Below are 16,116 nucleotides of genomic sequence, written 5' to 3' on the forward strand. Positions count from 1 at the left end.
CAGAGAATATATGCATTCCTTTTCGTGTATACCATCATTCAGTTTCCAAAAATCTGTGAGTTGATGCTATCCCAATGTAGAAGTGAGAGTAAAATTAAGAGAACCAAGAAGTATATAATTGTAGTGCTTCTAAGGATTTAGTAAATTCAATAATCCATGCATTCATTCATTTAATTGTATCTGATCTCTCAGGTCTGATATTCCCACATTTCCTTCTAAAACAAATAAATTTTAAAAATGAAACAAAGAAATAAGAATAGGTATCAAGAAAGTTTAACAAGACATGGGTGTTCAGCTACTTGACACTCTACAAATGGTCATTATGGCTGGGTCATCCAGGGACTATACCCCTTTACATGTTATTTCTAATTTTCTGCAAATTTAAAATCACATTCCTTAAGATTCTGTCCTTGCTTTTCTGAAAAGCTTGGTAGATGTCAAAATAATTATACAGAATCTCTGCCTGTAACATACTCTAATTACATTATGTAATATGAAGGACGCTGTGATTTTCAATTTCTCCAACTTTAGGTCTAACTCTTATCCTGCTGTATTTCTAGTATACACAGCTTGGTCCTTAGCCATAATCATTCATACTGGAATGGGTTAAAGCTTGTTTAAATACTAACATGAAGACCCCAAACTGGTAAATGGAATATTTAGGTCAAAGTCAATACAACTTAAAATAAATATATAAAATAATGCCATTACATTCAGTGAAGAAGAACAACTACACTGAAGGATGATACCTTGAATAATGTCTCCTAACTGTCATTGTGGGCCAAACAAAACAACAAACCTCAAATGTTAGAGAAGTGTATCAAATATCCTGACTTATCTGTATTGATCAGATTGTGTGATTTTGTAGAATAAGTTCCACAGCTAAGGAGAATTAAGGAATCCAAAATGTGGCGAGAGGTGTCAGCCACTATAGAAAAGACTTGAGAAGGCTATTATTTAATTGCTTAAAAATAAATACTCTGAATGGGGTGCCTGAGTGGGTCAGTAGGTTAAGCCTCTGACTTTTATTTATTTATTTATTTTTAACATTTATTCATTATTGAGAGACAGAGAGACACAGGACATGAACAGGGGAGGGGCAGAGAGAGAGGGAGACACAGAATCTGAAGCAGGCTCCAGGCTCCACGCTGTCGGCACAGAGCCCGACGCGGGGCTCGAACCCACAAACCATGAGATCATGACCTGAGCTGAAGTTGATCATGCAACCAACTGAGCCACCCGGGCACCCCATTAAGTAAACAAGTTTGACTACAGTTTTTAATATGTTGATTCCATTAGAAGTGGACAAACTGGACTAGGGACATGATACACTGAACACAATTGAAATATCAGACATGAGATATGCAATTTCATTTAATTATTACAATAGCACTATAAAGCAGAAATAGATATTAAGTGAACTTCTTTTAACTCAGAGACTAAGTGAATTGTAAATATTCAGCTTAAGAAATGGTACTTTTAGAATAGAATTATTTTCACCTTCAAAACCATCTATTGTTCCTCGGTATATCCTATGAACTGAAAATATTTGCAAAACCATAAATTTAATTTTGCAAAGACAATTTTTTGATTTAATGTATATTTGGTACATGTAGAGGAGAATATTAGTTAGTGTTTGAGTCCAGTAAAGGGATAAAATATGCATTAATAAACACAATTTTTATTTGACTGCACAAATGACTTTCTTCATGATGTCAATGGTAACACAGGGATACGTTATCAGGGGAGCTTCCGAAATTGGATATCAGTGCTTTCAAAAGAAGAGCAAGTTATTTTCTGAACTGTTTTAAACTTCTGTCAAATCAAAAACAGAATGAAAGGACCTAGCACTTTCTACGTTCTCTATATGAATCTAAGTTTCCCTCATTCCACTGTAGACAAAAATAAAGTGTCAGAGATATTGTACCTATAGAAAAGAAATCCCTCAAGTTTGTTAATTATCAATTTGAAGAAAATTAAAAGCACCCAACTTTCACTTTATTCTTAGCCTATTCAACCAGCATAACGGTAGCAATTTTTTTTTTTTAGCACTCAGGCATTTAAAGTAAACAAGTAGAGAGAAGTACACATTTTTCTGAGCGACGGTGGGCACAGTGACATTATAAAACTGGCTCCAATTCCTTTTTACTATCCCCTTCTCTTCCCTTGAATCCAATGCTGGTCTAGGCCTCAGAATTTCATTTTATTTTATTTAATAGAAACACAGGTGATGTGATAGAATGGGATCTCTAGGAATGACCTGCATTTTGTTTCCACCAGGTGGTGAAAAGGAATCAGACATAGATCTGTAACTGTATCTGTAGTAATTAGATAGCCTCCCTGACCTGTCATGACTCTAAAACAGGGACAGTTTGTTAAATTCAGAAAAGATCTCTAAGAAGTGAATCCCCAATTAGTGATATTTTATATTGGAAACACTTTTTCTTTCTTTCTGTTTTTAGAGAAATTCCCTTCTCATACATATATATACATATATATATATACATATATATATATGTGTGTGTGTGTGTGTGTGTGTGTGTGTATACACACACACACATACACACACACACACATACACACACACACACACACACACACACACACACACATATATATATATACACATATACACCCTTTAAAAATTTTTGTTCTATTTCCATTTGTCTTACTAAAGCGCATTGGACACATTACCCCACCATACATGTCAATGTATGCCCAAGCAAGGCTAGTTATATTTCCATCAACAGTGATCAATTCATGATTATATTCAAGAACACAAATTTCCTAAAACAACAACAAAAAGAACCCAACTAGATTCATTATAAAAAAAAAAATACATCTAGTAAAGCAGGCATAAGGAGTGAACATTTTTTAAACTTCTTTTATCATAGTAAATAAAGCAGCTAACATTTGGGGTGCTATCACTAATAGATCTTTTTTTTAACTACAGAAAATTGCAATCTGTAATGATTAATTTGCATGGTATATGTTAACTACTTTATCGTCCATTTCAGAATTCCAATTGCTACTACTTCTGTTTCTACTTCTACTTCTTTTCCTCCTCCTCTTCCTCCTCCTCCTTTACCTAGTTCTCCTTCTCATCCTCCCCCTTCTTTTCTCTCTCTTCTTCTCCTTCTCCTTCTCCTTCTCCTCCTTCTTTCGTAAGAAACAGTTATTGTTGCACTACCCTAATATCCAGATTTCACCCACAAACACCTCTGGAGAGGAAGCGCATTACTCTTTAGAAGCTCAAAGCACCCCTACACCTATAGCATTACTAATCCTTAAAAAAGGTATAGAGGTGTTGAAAAAGAAAATAGAAGATAAGTATCAATTCAGTCAGAAATCATATACAGAACAGCTACTAATTGCCAGCAATATCCTAGATATTTACAATGTTACATTGAAAACAACTTAGTCCTCACTCTCGAGAGGTTAGATGTGCTTCAGAATTGCTAGAAATCGTTCTGCTCAATTTCAAATTAGTTTCATAACCATCCGGAAATATGTTGACAAAACTTTAGCTGGCTAAATGCCTAGACATTTCCAATATATTCCAGCTCCCACAAAAGGGTCTCCAGGGTACCATACTAGAGGCCTTACGTGTGTCTGTTCTTCACATTATAGAGCACTCACTGTATAGCCGCCTCATAGGAGGCTTACATTAGCATTAGAGTCTAATCATAAAGCCAGATACCAATCTCTCCCTCCTTCTTTGTCTCTATTCTATACTCTTTAGTCAACTTTAACATTTTTCTTTTTATAATATTTATCAGTAATACAGGAAAAAATACTAGTGTTTTTTAATACTTATTTATTTTGGGGAGAGCACAAGTAGGGGAGAGGTAGAGAGAGGGGGACAGAAGATCTGAATCAGGCTGTGCGCTGAGAGGTTGACAGCAGCAGGCCCAATGTGGGGCTTGAACTCATGAACCTCAGGATCATGACCTGAGCTGAAGTCAGTTGCTCAACCGACTGAGCCACTCAGGTGCTTCCCAAAATACTACTGCTAATAAACATTTTATGAATCTAAATTGGAAACATTTAGAATTCTAATTTTTCAGCAAGACGATTTTAGTATATATTTTGAATATTCTTTGATACATTTCTCTCTGCGGTAAGAAATTTCTGTCTCCATATGGCTTGTGTCAAATTTAGTATGGTTATAACTTCTATGATAATACACAGTAAAATAATTCTTTGCATTCACTGTATACCAAACAGATTCTCAAAGTTCAATGAGTAAAAATCAGCCAAGCTATAATGACAAAAAATTTAATTAAGAAAACAATTTTATATAAATCTTTATAAACCTGTACATGCATGCTGAGACTTTGCCTTCATTCAAACAGAAAGGCTTGGAGCCCACTATCTTAAAGTATGCATGAAAATGCTTAATGAATACATAACCAACAAAACACTCAAGATTAAATAAAGGAAAGCTTAAGAGAAGCTTACTCATTGCTGAGGGTAAAATACACATATTTTGTTCGGGACAACTGTTTATATATGTAGTATTATTAAAGCCACTTATTAGAAAAATCAGTATAGGAAAATTTGTATTAATTATTCTGGATTTTTCCTCCATTTTTAAAGCTTTAAGTTTAACTATTTTCACAAAGAATCGATTAGATTTTTAGTTTTTCCTGATTTAAACTAAGACGATGTGACTTGTTTTAAGTTAAAATATTGAATATGAAATTGCTTTTCAAGAATAATTAAAATTACATTTTTCAAATAAAAATATGTGACCAGATGCTTAAGGGTTATAACATGAAGCTGACTGGAAAATCAATAAAATATACCCTCATATTTGACACTTGAAACAGCCTGAAGTTTTAAAAGTGTTCTAGGAAATACAAAACATGTAAATGAGAACAAAATGGTCTAGGCTGGGGTATTAAAAGAAAAACTTTCATACAAGAGCAGAAATCATTGTGGCAGACAGAATCTAAGGTGGACACCATAATATTTACTTTATTGACATTTTAGTGAAATCTCTTTCTTTTGACAAAGGCGATGGGATGTCACTCCTAGGATTACATTATATAAAACTGTCTTGCTGGTGACTTACCTAGAATTTTGCTTTCCTGCTGATCATCTTGTGAACTGTCTATAGAGAAGGCCATGTAGCATGGAACTGTGAGTGGCCTACGGGAACTGAGGGTGGTCTCCAGCTAACATCCAGGAAAAATCTGAGATTTCGGTTGTACAAATGCCAGGACACGGTTTCTGCCAACAAAGTGAGAGAGGTTGAAACTAGATTTTTCCTCAAACTTCCAGAAAGGAACAGAGGCTGCCTAACAGCTTGATTATTGTCCTGTGAGATAATAAACAGAATTTCTTAAGCTGTGCTTAGTCTCCTGACACACATAAAATCTGAACTAATAAATATGTGTTGCTTTAAGCCCCTGGTAATTTTCTACCCAGTAATGGATATCTAATATAATATTGTTACAAATAAAGCAGGAAGAAATAAAGTAAGAGAGATATCTGAAAATACAGGAACATATACAAAGCTAATTCTATATAACAAGTAAAGAGTTTCTTTTTTTTAAGGAGAAAAGTCCCAATAACTGGCTACAAAGCAAAGCATCAACATTATATATATGTGTACATTGTATATACACACGTGTCTATATTTATATATATGTATGTGTGTGTATATATTATATATATATATATAAACTATACTGTTATATACACATATAAAAGTATAGTAAAAAACACTTTAAATAGATAATTTAATTATCATAGGGAATTCTTTGTACAAATATCCACAGTTTTGTTCAATTATTTTAGTATAGGAAATGCTAAACATAGATTTGTGCAGATTTTCTTTCTGGTCTCTCTCTCCCCTCTTTCTTTTACACACACACATAAATATTTACCATCTGTCTTCTGTGTTAACTTTTTTTAGTCTTTAACTATAGTCTAAAGACTGTTTTTGTCATTACAGAATTTTATATTTCAAAAATATAAGCATATTGTTATATTTGTCATGTAGTGATAAATGTTTAGTATTTCAGTTTTTTAGAAGAAAAATGTTAAGTTTTTTCCAAATTATTAATTTAGTCAGATAATGTATTCATTTATTCATTGAAAGATTTATTTATTCGTTGGTTCCTCATTTCATACAGTATTTATTTAGTATAGAATTTAGGCCAGGAATTATACCTTACAGTGGATGAATGGTTGGATGGATGGATAGATGAGTAGACAGATGATATATAAGTGATAGATGATAGACAGATGATAGATAGATAGATAGATAGATACATACATACATACATACATTACATACATATGTAATTAGACAGATAAATAGAGAGATGGAAGGAGTGGATAAATCAACTGAACAATAGATAAATGTGGTACCTCCCTTTCATAAAGGAATTTACCATTTAATGGGGTAGAAAGACCACTAATAAAAAAATTCAATTTTAATTTCATATAATCTATATGCCATATATATGCATATATATATTGGATGTACATGTATATTTTTATAGATTTGTATATGTATGTGTGTATATATATGTTTGTATATATATAATGTATATATAATATATATAATGTATATATATGTGTGTGTATATATGTAAATTCTATATTTGTTTACCTCAGTATTTGTCAAAATGTAAAGCGTACTTTATTTCACATTTATCAAGAATCCTAGGTTAAGCTGTGATCAAACAATGAAATCCATCATCACATTTATTTAATGATCATTTTGACTAGCATTTTGCCACATTACCAGGGATTTGAAATTGAACATGACAAACCCTTCTCCCTAAACCATATAGTCTACAAGAATACAGTAGAAAAAAAAAAAAATTGCAGCCAATGCTTTATTCTGATACATAAAAAATCTTGATACAAACTGAGGGGACATTTTTAAGACCTTAAGTCAAAGACACAGAAAATTATATTTAACTCTGTCCTTATTTACTTCAATCACCACTTAAAGTATTCATGGTGTTAATTTCTGTTAGTACACTTGAAGAACAAGGTTGCAATATCGTCTTTATTAAATATTTAAAATTTTAACAGAGTAAATATTATGTCTTATGACAGAGAACATGTTACTATATATGTCCATAGTTATAAAATGGATATTTAGAATCTAAATCAGATGTTCATTATCCAGTATAAGTTTGTTATAATTTTGGATCATGTCCCCTGTATTTCACTTAATTTCCAAAATCAATGGCAAATGACCTGATATTAGTTACATTTAATTTGACAGGATTTCAGTTTCTATGTGTTGAATTGTTATGCCCAGAATTCGTGATCCCCAAAGACCACCAGGGAGCCGAGTCTGATGCAAAAACAAAGAGCCTTTATTCGAGCTAGCTCAAGCTCAATCCCCTACCTGCACTGACCAGCGGTGAGATACTGGGGAGAGAGAGTGAGTTTCAAAAGCACAAAGGTTTTATTGGGGTCTAGGGGCAGTTGGTGAGGTAATGGCTGTGGCCTTAGCCGATTGGCTGGGGAAGGGTTGGAGTCCTGTTACGCAGGTCGCTGGGCGTGTTTTGATCGGGAAGTTTGAACTGGTGAGAGGGAGGTTACTCAAGGGGAGGAGGCGTGGTCAAGGTGAAGGACACAGAACAAGATGGAGTCAGCCGGCATAGGCCTGCCCTTTAAAAATAAAAGAAAATGTGTTCATTAAATGAGAAACTAAGCAAAGATATTTCTTATCAATATATTTTGTGTATCTCTCAATCAAAAATTGGTCATATCAAGGAGAGATGTTTGATTTCTAAATATAATACTTTGAAATGGAGAGATTGTTCACTCTGTTTCACTTTTTTCTCTGACACAGTCAAAATTGATGATTTTTGTCCACTATCTGCTAGTCACAAAACTGCCAAAATCTACTTGAATGCCTATGTGTATTTCTATATACAATCCAAAGAAATATAAATCGGCATAATCTGCTTTTCAGTCATTTAACTTTTTCTACTGGTAACTAATAAATATTTTGTGTTTCATTTCCTTCAATTAGGTTATTCAAATTAAGCCAGATACATTTTTTTTTTTTACTTAAAAATGTCAATTAAAGGAGAAAACAAGGGCACTGAAGAATTATCTACTAGATGTTAGGCACAGTTTGAGATCTAGGCAAACAGAATATAATGAAGAACAAATATCTAAACAAAAATTGAAAGAAAATATTTAATCTGCTTATATTTTTCTTTCTTTTTTTTTTTTTTTTTTTTTTTTTCAACGTTTTTTATTTATTTTTGGGACAGAGAGAGACAGAGCATGAACGGGGGAGGGGCAGAGAGAGAGGGAGACACAGAATCGGAAACAGGCTCCAGGCTCCGAGCCATCAGCCCAGAGCCTGACGCGGGGCTCGAACTCACAGACCGCGAGATCGTGACCTGGCTGAAGTCGGACGCTTAACCGACTGCGCCACCCAGGCGCCCCTTAATCTGCTTATATTTTTCAATCCTTTGACCTTAATCTTGTTTTTCAGTGGCTAAAGGAAGTTGGCTAATAGTTATCCTATATTATCTGTTAATATTCTATTCTACTGGTTTTCCATAAGACATTGTCATAGTAACCTCCCTATGGATTCACCAACTTACTATTCTATTAAAATGGTGTCCCAGAGAATGTGTGAAATAGGTTAACTGCTGACAGCTCATTAAACTGGTAACTTTTAGGTGAGCTCTGCATTGGGATATCTGAGAGAACACTGCTCTCAACTATTTCAGAATGCTCGGGGCTTAATCAAAGAAGAATAAAACATGTACCAAATGCTCATCTGCTAGGTAATATCTATTGAATAAAAATTATTACTAATCTAAAATGCAGTTTTCTTGCAGTTAGTGTAGTAATTACAAAAATCACTTCTTCTCTTTGGATCTTGCTTTACTCATTATTAAATGGAGGACACTGATTGAGATGGTCTCTAAGATAGTTGTCCCATTAATATGTATGATTTTATATAATTTATAAAACAAATAGTCCCAAATTCTACTTCTAACTCTTAAAATGAATTATCTCTAAGCAACAACTTAAATAAAAAGTTTATAAATCTCCTCTAAGATAATGATCCCCATGTATTTTGTAAGTAGAGTTTTCAAGTTTTCTAAGCTGCGTATTGAAATGCTGAAATATCAATCAAATTCTTGTCAAATGTGTTGTGAAAAAATGACTGAGTATGTCATATTAGTTGATTAAATAGCTATAGCCTTAGAAAAGTGTGTTAATTGGGGTGCCTGGGTGGCGCAGTCGGTTAAGCGTCCGACTTCAGCCAGGTCACGATCTCGCGGTCCGTGAGTTCGAGCCCCGCGTCGGGCTCTGGGCTGATGGCTCAGAGCCTGGAGCCTGTTTCCGATTCTGTGTCTCCCTCTCTCTCTGCCCGTTCCCCCATTCATGCTCTGTCTCTCTCTGTCCCAAAAATAAATAAACGTTGAAAAAAAAAATTAAAAAAAAAAAAAAAGAAGTGTGTTAATAAAATTTAAATAAATCAAAATTAATATTTAGGAAAGGAGGAAATAACTCAATTTTAAGACAAGCTCATACTAAACAATTATTTTCTCATTTTAATTGTTATAATGTATTAAGTTAGGCTAGAGAAAATAACTCAATGAATATAAAATATAGAATATTATGCATCAATCAACATAAAATGACATGTGAGTAGCATATTTAGAGCAGTATGTATGCGAGAACAATTATAAATTCAACATAAATTATGTATTTCATATAATATTAAAATTAATTTTTGAAATTCAAGAAGGAAATATTGATATAGTAACACTGTTCAAAAGAGATATTAATATTGTCCAACAAATAAAAATAAGTTTAAGTTATAAAATTACAAACATTACCAAGTTATCCTTAGTAATAATAATTACATTTTTCCTCTTAGATGCATAGTACAATATAACATAGATGCAAAGAAATGCATAAAATTTCCTGTTTAATCAATAGTATGGTGTTATCGCCTATGTTGTAACTGCCTAGGTCAATAATTAGAAAAAATCCATCATCCACAAAGCCTCCTTTGTGCTAGTCCTTCACCCTTAGACTTAACCAGAATCTTGACTTTTTAAATTATATTTTTAAATTGATTTATGATCTGTATAAACAGTAGAATTTGGTTAACATGCATCCTAGTGGTACAAAGCACTAAGTAGTTTTCAATCTGCAAATTTTAATACTATTTTCTTGGATTTTTTTTCCTTATGAATAGACTATACTGCAAGCTAGAATTCAGTAAGAATACATAATATTGGATTCTTGGATGTACTGAAATATTGTACAAACTTTATATAAATGTTTAGTTAAAGAGACATATGCTGGTATTAATTTATATATATATATGTAATAAGGAGAAAAGCCTAACAATTTTTCTGGTAATCAAGATTCATGCTCTAATATAATGGCTAATGGAAATTAATAAGAAAACACATTAAATTATATAATAAATGAATTCCTTATAAAATGCATCAAAAACACAGGCAGTAATACAAATGAGTTCAGAAAAATCAACCAAATGCAAATAAACTGGCATAAATCCCTACACAGGTAGCCACCTTAGCGTTAGAGTATTTTTTTAAAGGAAACCAGGAGTACCTGCTTGGCTCAGTTGGTTAAGCCTCTAATTTAGGCTCAGGTCATGATCTTGCATCTCGTGGGTTTGAGCCCTACATCCAGCTCTGTGCTACAGCTCAGAACCTGGAGCCTGCTTTGGATTCTGTGTCTCCCCTTTTACCCCTCCCACATTCATGCTCTGTCTCTGTCTCTCTCTCAAAAATAAATAAACATTAACATTTTTTAAATTAAAAAAAAAAGGAATAAAGGAAGCCCAAGAAACAGAAAAAATCTAAATTTTAAGAAATTAATTGACACAATTATGAAATGAAACTGCCTTGCTGAATATGAGTAAATATAATTAATAGGAAAAAAATTGAATTCAATAAAATGTTCACTTATACTTTTATGATATTATAAAACATTTTATTGAATTCAATTATTTTCCTTTTTATCTTTTTATAATTTTTTTTTAACGTTTACTTATTTTTGAGACAGAGAGAGACAGAGCATGAACGGGGAGGGGCAGAGAGGGAGGGAGACACAGAATCGGAAGCCGGCTCCAGGCTCTGAGCCATCAGCCCAGAGGCCTACTCGGGGCTCGAGCTCACGGACCGTGAGATCGTGACCTGAGCTGAAGTTGGACGCTCACTGATTCTGAGCGTCTACCGTATTGAAGAGGGCTTTTCCTCAGTAGGCTAAAACATTATCTTCATTCTGGCACTATAACTAAATCTTCAAAGGCCATTCTACCATTCCTTCAGGCCACCTGCTGCAGCTTGATTTGGAATGTAGTGAAATCCCTGGACTTAATGACTGTGGGCCCATTTTTTTTTAACCTTTATTTACTGCAAAAATGAGTTAGTTCTCCAGTTAGAAACAGAAGTATTACTGGCAGAACATGGAAATACCTAACCAGGCAAAGTTTCTATTTAAGTGAGAAGAAAATTCTGCCATGTCCAGTATAAAAGTTCTCGAATATGACTTATATACAAATGATATCTGCTGATACCCTAAGAAATGATCCCCTTGCCTGTTCATAGTTGGATTGATCTTTGCTTTGGAATTGTCCATTCTCAGCAGTGGCTCTAGCCACATCAGCCTTAGTTAGGGAAAGTCCATTTTACTAAGTTCACGAATAATCCCCATCTTTGTCAACCTAGTCATTTTGTTCTTAAGTTTAATTGACAAGTCTAAATCTAAATGGATGGCTGTTTGACACGCACACAATGGTTTTCTTATACATCTGATTCCTAATCTCTGCTTCTACTCTCAATTGTCTGACCCTTTTTTGAACAATTTCAATCAATATGAACCCTAAACTGTCTGAGACTGTAAACCTTTGTCTTTTCCAAGGCCTTGGAAAATATTCATTACATGTAAAAAATATTCTTTTCTCATTCATCCAACCTTGAAAATAGACAGGAATATAAAATCCATATGGAATCTCTTAATTTATTTTATTAAAAAACTGGGCAGGTTGGCAGCTGTGACATTAACACAATTTGCTAACACTATTGCATTATGTATTACCTAATGTTCATGACTTACAATTTAAATATAGATTTTACTTTAGTTTCAAATTTTACCTTAATTTTCAGGTACTCTAAATTTTACCCTTAGTGTTTTGGCTTTAGGTACTATCTTGGTGTTTACTGGTGCATTTAGTTAAAACAATGTTGATTAAGTTCACTGTCTATTAAAGGTATCAATTACTCGGATTTTAGAATCAATCAACTGTAAAAGTTGATGGTTTTATTTTCAAACATATATAGTGCTTTTATAATATTTTTTTTATTATACCTGCACGCATAGAAATTTTCTTTTCATCAATTTGGAGTATCATGAAATTAATCTTCTGAAATAATTCTCTCTTTAATGCTGCCAAGTGGTAATTAACAAATTATTTTACAAAATTTGTTTGTATTTACTGATTTTTCTCCTTTTGTTGGGGGTAATATCAAAATTTTAAATATTGTTTTTAATCTCATTTGTATTCATTTATTTGTTGGTTATTTATTTATTTATTTTTGAGGGAGAGAGTGTGAGCAGGAAGGGGTAGAGGGAGGGAGAGACACAGAGAGGGAGAGAGAGAGTCTTAAGCAGGCTCCAAGCCCAATACTGAGCCCAACTCAGGGCTCCATTTCACAACCCTGAGATCATGACCTGAGCTGAAATCAAGAGTCGGACTCTTTTTTTTTATTTGTTTTTAATATTTAGTATTTGAGAGAGAGAGAGAGAGAGAGAGAGAAATGTGAGCGGGGGAGGGGCAGAGAGAGGGAGGCACAAAATCTGAAGCAGGCTCCAGGGTTCAAGCTGTCAGCACAGAGCCCAACAAGGGGCTCAAACTCAGGAACCGTGAGATCATGACCTGAGCCGAAGTTGGATCCCTAACTGAGTGAGCCATCCAGGCAAATCGGACTCTTAACAGACTGAGCCACACAGGCACTCCTTAAATACTGTTTTTAAACCAAAAGTTTCAACAGCGACAGGATTTTAAGTCCTGTATAAATGTGAATGACCATAGGCCAAATATTTACTTTTTTCTTCCATCGTGATAGGAAAGGTAAACTTCCCACCCAGTAATGACAGACTCAGCCGTATCATTTCTTCCTTGGTCAAAAGGATGATAGAACATGTACTGCGAACAATGACTTGCATTGTGCTTATGCAAATAAGCTCTCCAAATTAATCTACTATTATCATGAAGAGAACATTGTTTGAAAGAGACCTGAATCCAAGCCACAGCTGGGAGTCCAATCCCACCGGCCAACAGCAATGACAATGAGAAATAAATGCTTCTATATGATTGGGGCAATAGACGATTAATGCAAACTCAGTACCTCTTCTCCACATTATTTATTTGAGTTTATAGTCACAGCTTGAGTATGTTGGTTAAATAACTTTCCCAAAATTAGAAATGTAAAGCTTAAATTAAAATAGGAAATCTGTTATTTAAGCCAGAGTATTAACACACTGTAACAATTTAACTCCAAGATCTCAAACCCTACACCCAGGCAAAATGTAATCCCAATGAGCAATGGTATAGAAACAGCCCTGGTTTCTACACAAAGTTGCATTTATGAAAACTAAAGTATGACTTAAGGAAATGTCTCATTAAATGGTGGGTCATTCACGTAGGTTTTCTTAAAGAGGTAGTCAGGTGTGCTACACAATATAATCATATATAGTAGGCTTGCAAGAGAACTTCAAATGATGCATGTCCCTCAAATTCTGTATTTATTGATGCAGTTGTGTGTCTCCAGCTCTGCAGTATCCATGCTTGTTCCTTTTCACTGGAACTGTAGTCCTTGTTCATTTCCTTCTTCACTTCATCAAGTGGTGACCCTCCATGACCTTTCTGGTGGTAATTACAATTCTCTGACCATATTTGGTCACATTAGATAGTTGGAAATGAACGCAACTCTAGGCCCATTTTGCTCCCTTCAGGGAAGCCTATTGAACCAGGGGACATGCATTTTTTTTTTCTTGCTCTGACTCCTTTTCTATAAATAAATCTTAGGCAGAATTTTTGACTAGAACTTTCTCTAGCCAGTTGTAGTAGATTTATTCTATTATTACTTTCAAATGTACTGATAAAATTAAATTCTGTATTAATCCTTCTGTATGAAACTATCCTTAGTTCTCTCCCCAGAGGTAAGAGCTGTCATCAGTAACATCTATAACCTTCTAAATACTTTCTCCATATCTTCAGATATATACACACATTATTGCAATACCTTTTATCCTTTGTTTATTATTTATGTATTTACTTATTTATTTCTTTAGAGAGAGTGAGGGAGTGCAAGTGGGGAAGACATGCAGAGAGGAGGAGAGACAAAGACAGAGAGAGAGAGAGAGAGAAAATCATAAGCAGGCTCCATGCTCAGTGGGGAACCCGACATAGGGGCTTGATCCCACAACTCTGGGATCATGGCATGAGCTGAAATCAAGAGTCAGATGCTCAACTGACTGAGCCAACCATGTGCCCCTGCAATAGCTTTTAGAGTTTTGGAATGTCTGTGTATGTGAGTTTGTCTACAACAGGGATAATACTATTTCACTTTCAAATTTGCTTTTGGCTCCTAATATTAAGCTTAAAGATCTCTTTACATAGAAATTTGCAAGGTGTAGAGATGCATAATTCCACTTCCTTGTTTATAATGGCAGGAAGATATTTCATAGTATGGGTGTATAATAATTTATGTAAAATTATTTGCTGATATAATTATTTAAAATTTTTTACTAGAAACATTGAGGGAATTAATATCCTTGTATATCACCTAGAGGTAGCATTATGGGGCCAAAATATTTGTACTCTAAAAGATTATATTAATTTACACACGCATGAGGTCAATTTATTTTTCTAGAATGCCCCAGGGGACAACTGTTGAAATGTTCACACACATTTATCTCTCAAGACAAGCATTAATTTGCCACACATATACAATCTAAATCACTGAAGAAGAAAATAAATGTTTTCCTAATTGTTCCATAATTTTCAAGATCTCTCTTCTACAACAAAGTTAACATTTCACATTATAATGAAGAGCAGCACTGGTTTCATTTCTTGAGGTCCTTATAGAAATACTTTCTTGAAAGTCCTTTGTGAAATACTGTATCTCCTAGTACTTGTTATTTTACCAAAGCAGAGACTTGTGACTGAAAATGCAAGTTATAAGGACCTGAATTAATTTTTAGCTTTTGCGTATTTCCCAGTTATTATACTTTATTTGAGAGAGTACAGTTTCTGTTAGTATTACTGTTTGTTTGTTTTTCTGTTTAGAGTAATTAATAATAACCATCAAGTGTCATATCATAATTTGAAATATTTGTTGTTAAATGCACACACACACACACGATTTTAAAAATCATAGCATAATAAAAGGGGTGTGTCCTTTTATTGTCCTATATTACAAATGGCTTAAACTGAGGTAAAGAGGCCCACTAAACCTTCCCAAGATCATTTATTTAGATGGTAAGTGGTTTACTGATTGGTGAACTTGGAATTTTATTTTTTTTTTAATTTTTTTTAACGTTTATTTATTTTTGAGACAGAGAGAGACAGAGCATGAACGGGGGAGGGTCAGAGAGAGGGAGACACAGAATCTGAAATAGGCTCCAGGCTCTGAACTGTCAGCACAGAGCCCGACGCGGGGCTCGAACTCACGGACCGCGAGATCATGACCTGAGCTGAAGTCGGCCGCTTAACCGACTGAGCCACCCAGGCGCCCCAAGAACTTGGAATTTTAAACAACAAATTATATATACCATGTGACATAGAGCATTGTAGTCTTTAATGGATATATCAAATAGCTAATATACAAAAGATTTTTTTGGTATTGTTTGCGTAGTACTCAATATTAAAAGCAGGAACAGAGATACTGATAAGTAATTAAAGATAACAGCTTAATAGAAGTTCATGCTAATAGAATACGTTTGTGTTTTAAACATATTAAATCAATTGTGTTCATTTATGTTATTGCTGACATGTTCTCCCAAACAGAAAAGAAGAAAACTCTTATTCTATGCTTTCAAATAATTTAAAATAAGGTGTTTTTT

The sequence above is a fragment of the Neofelis nebulosa genome, chromosome 1 (genome assembly GCF_028018385.1).
Source record: "Neofelis nebulosa isolate mNeoNeb1 chromosome 1, mNeoNeb1.pri, whole genome shotgun sequence".
NCBI classification, from domain to species: Eukaryota; Metazoa; Chordata; class Mammalia; order Carnivora; family Felidae; genus Neofelis; species Neofelis nebulosa.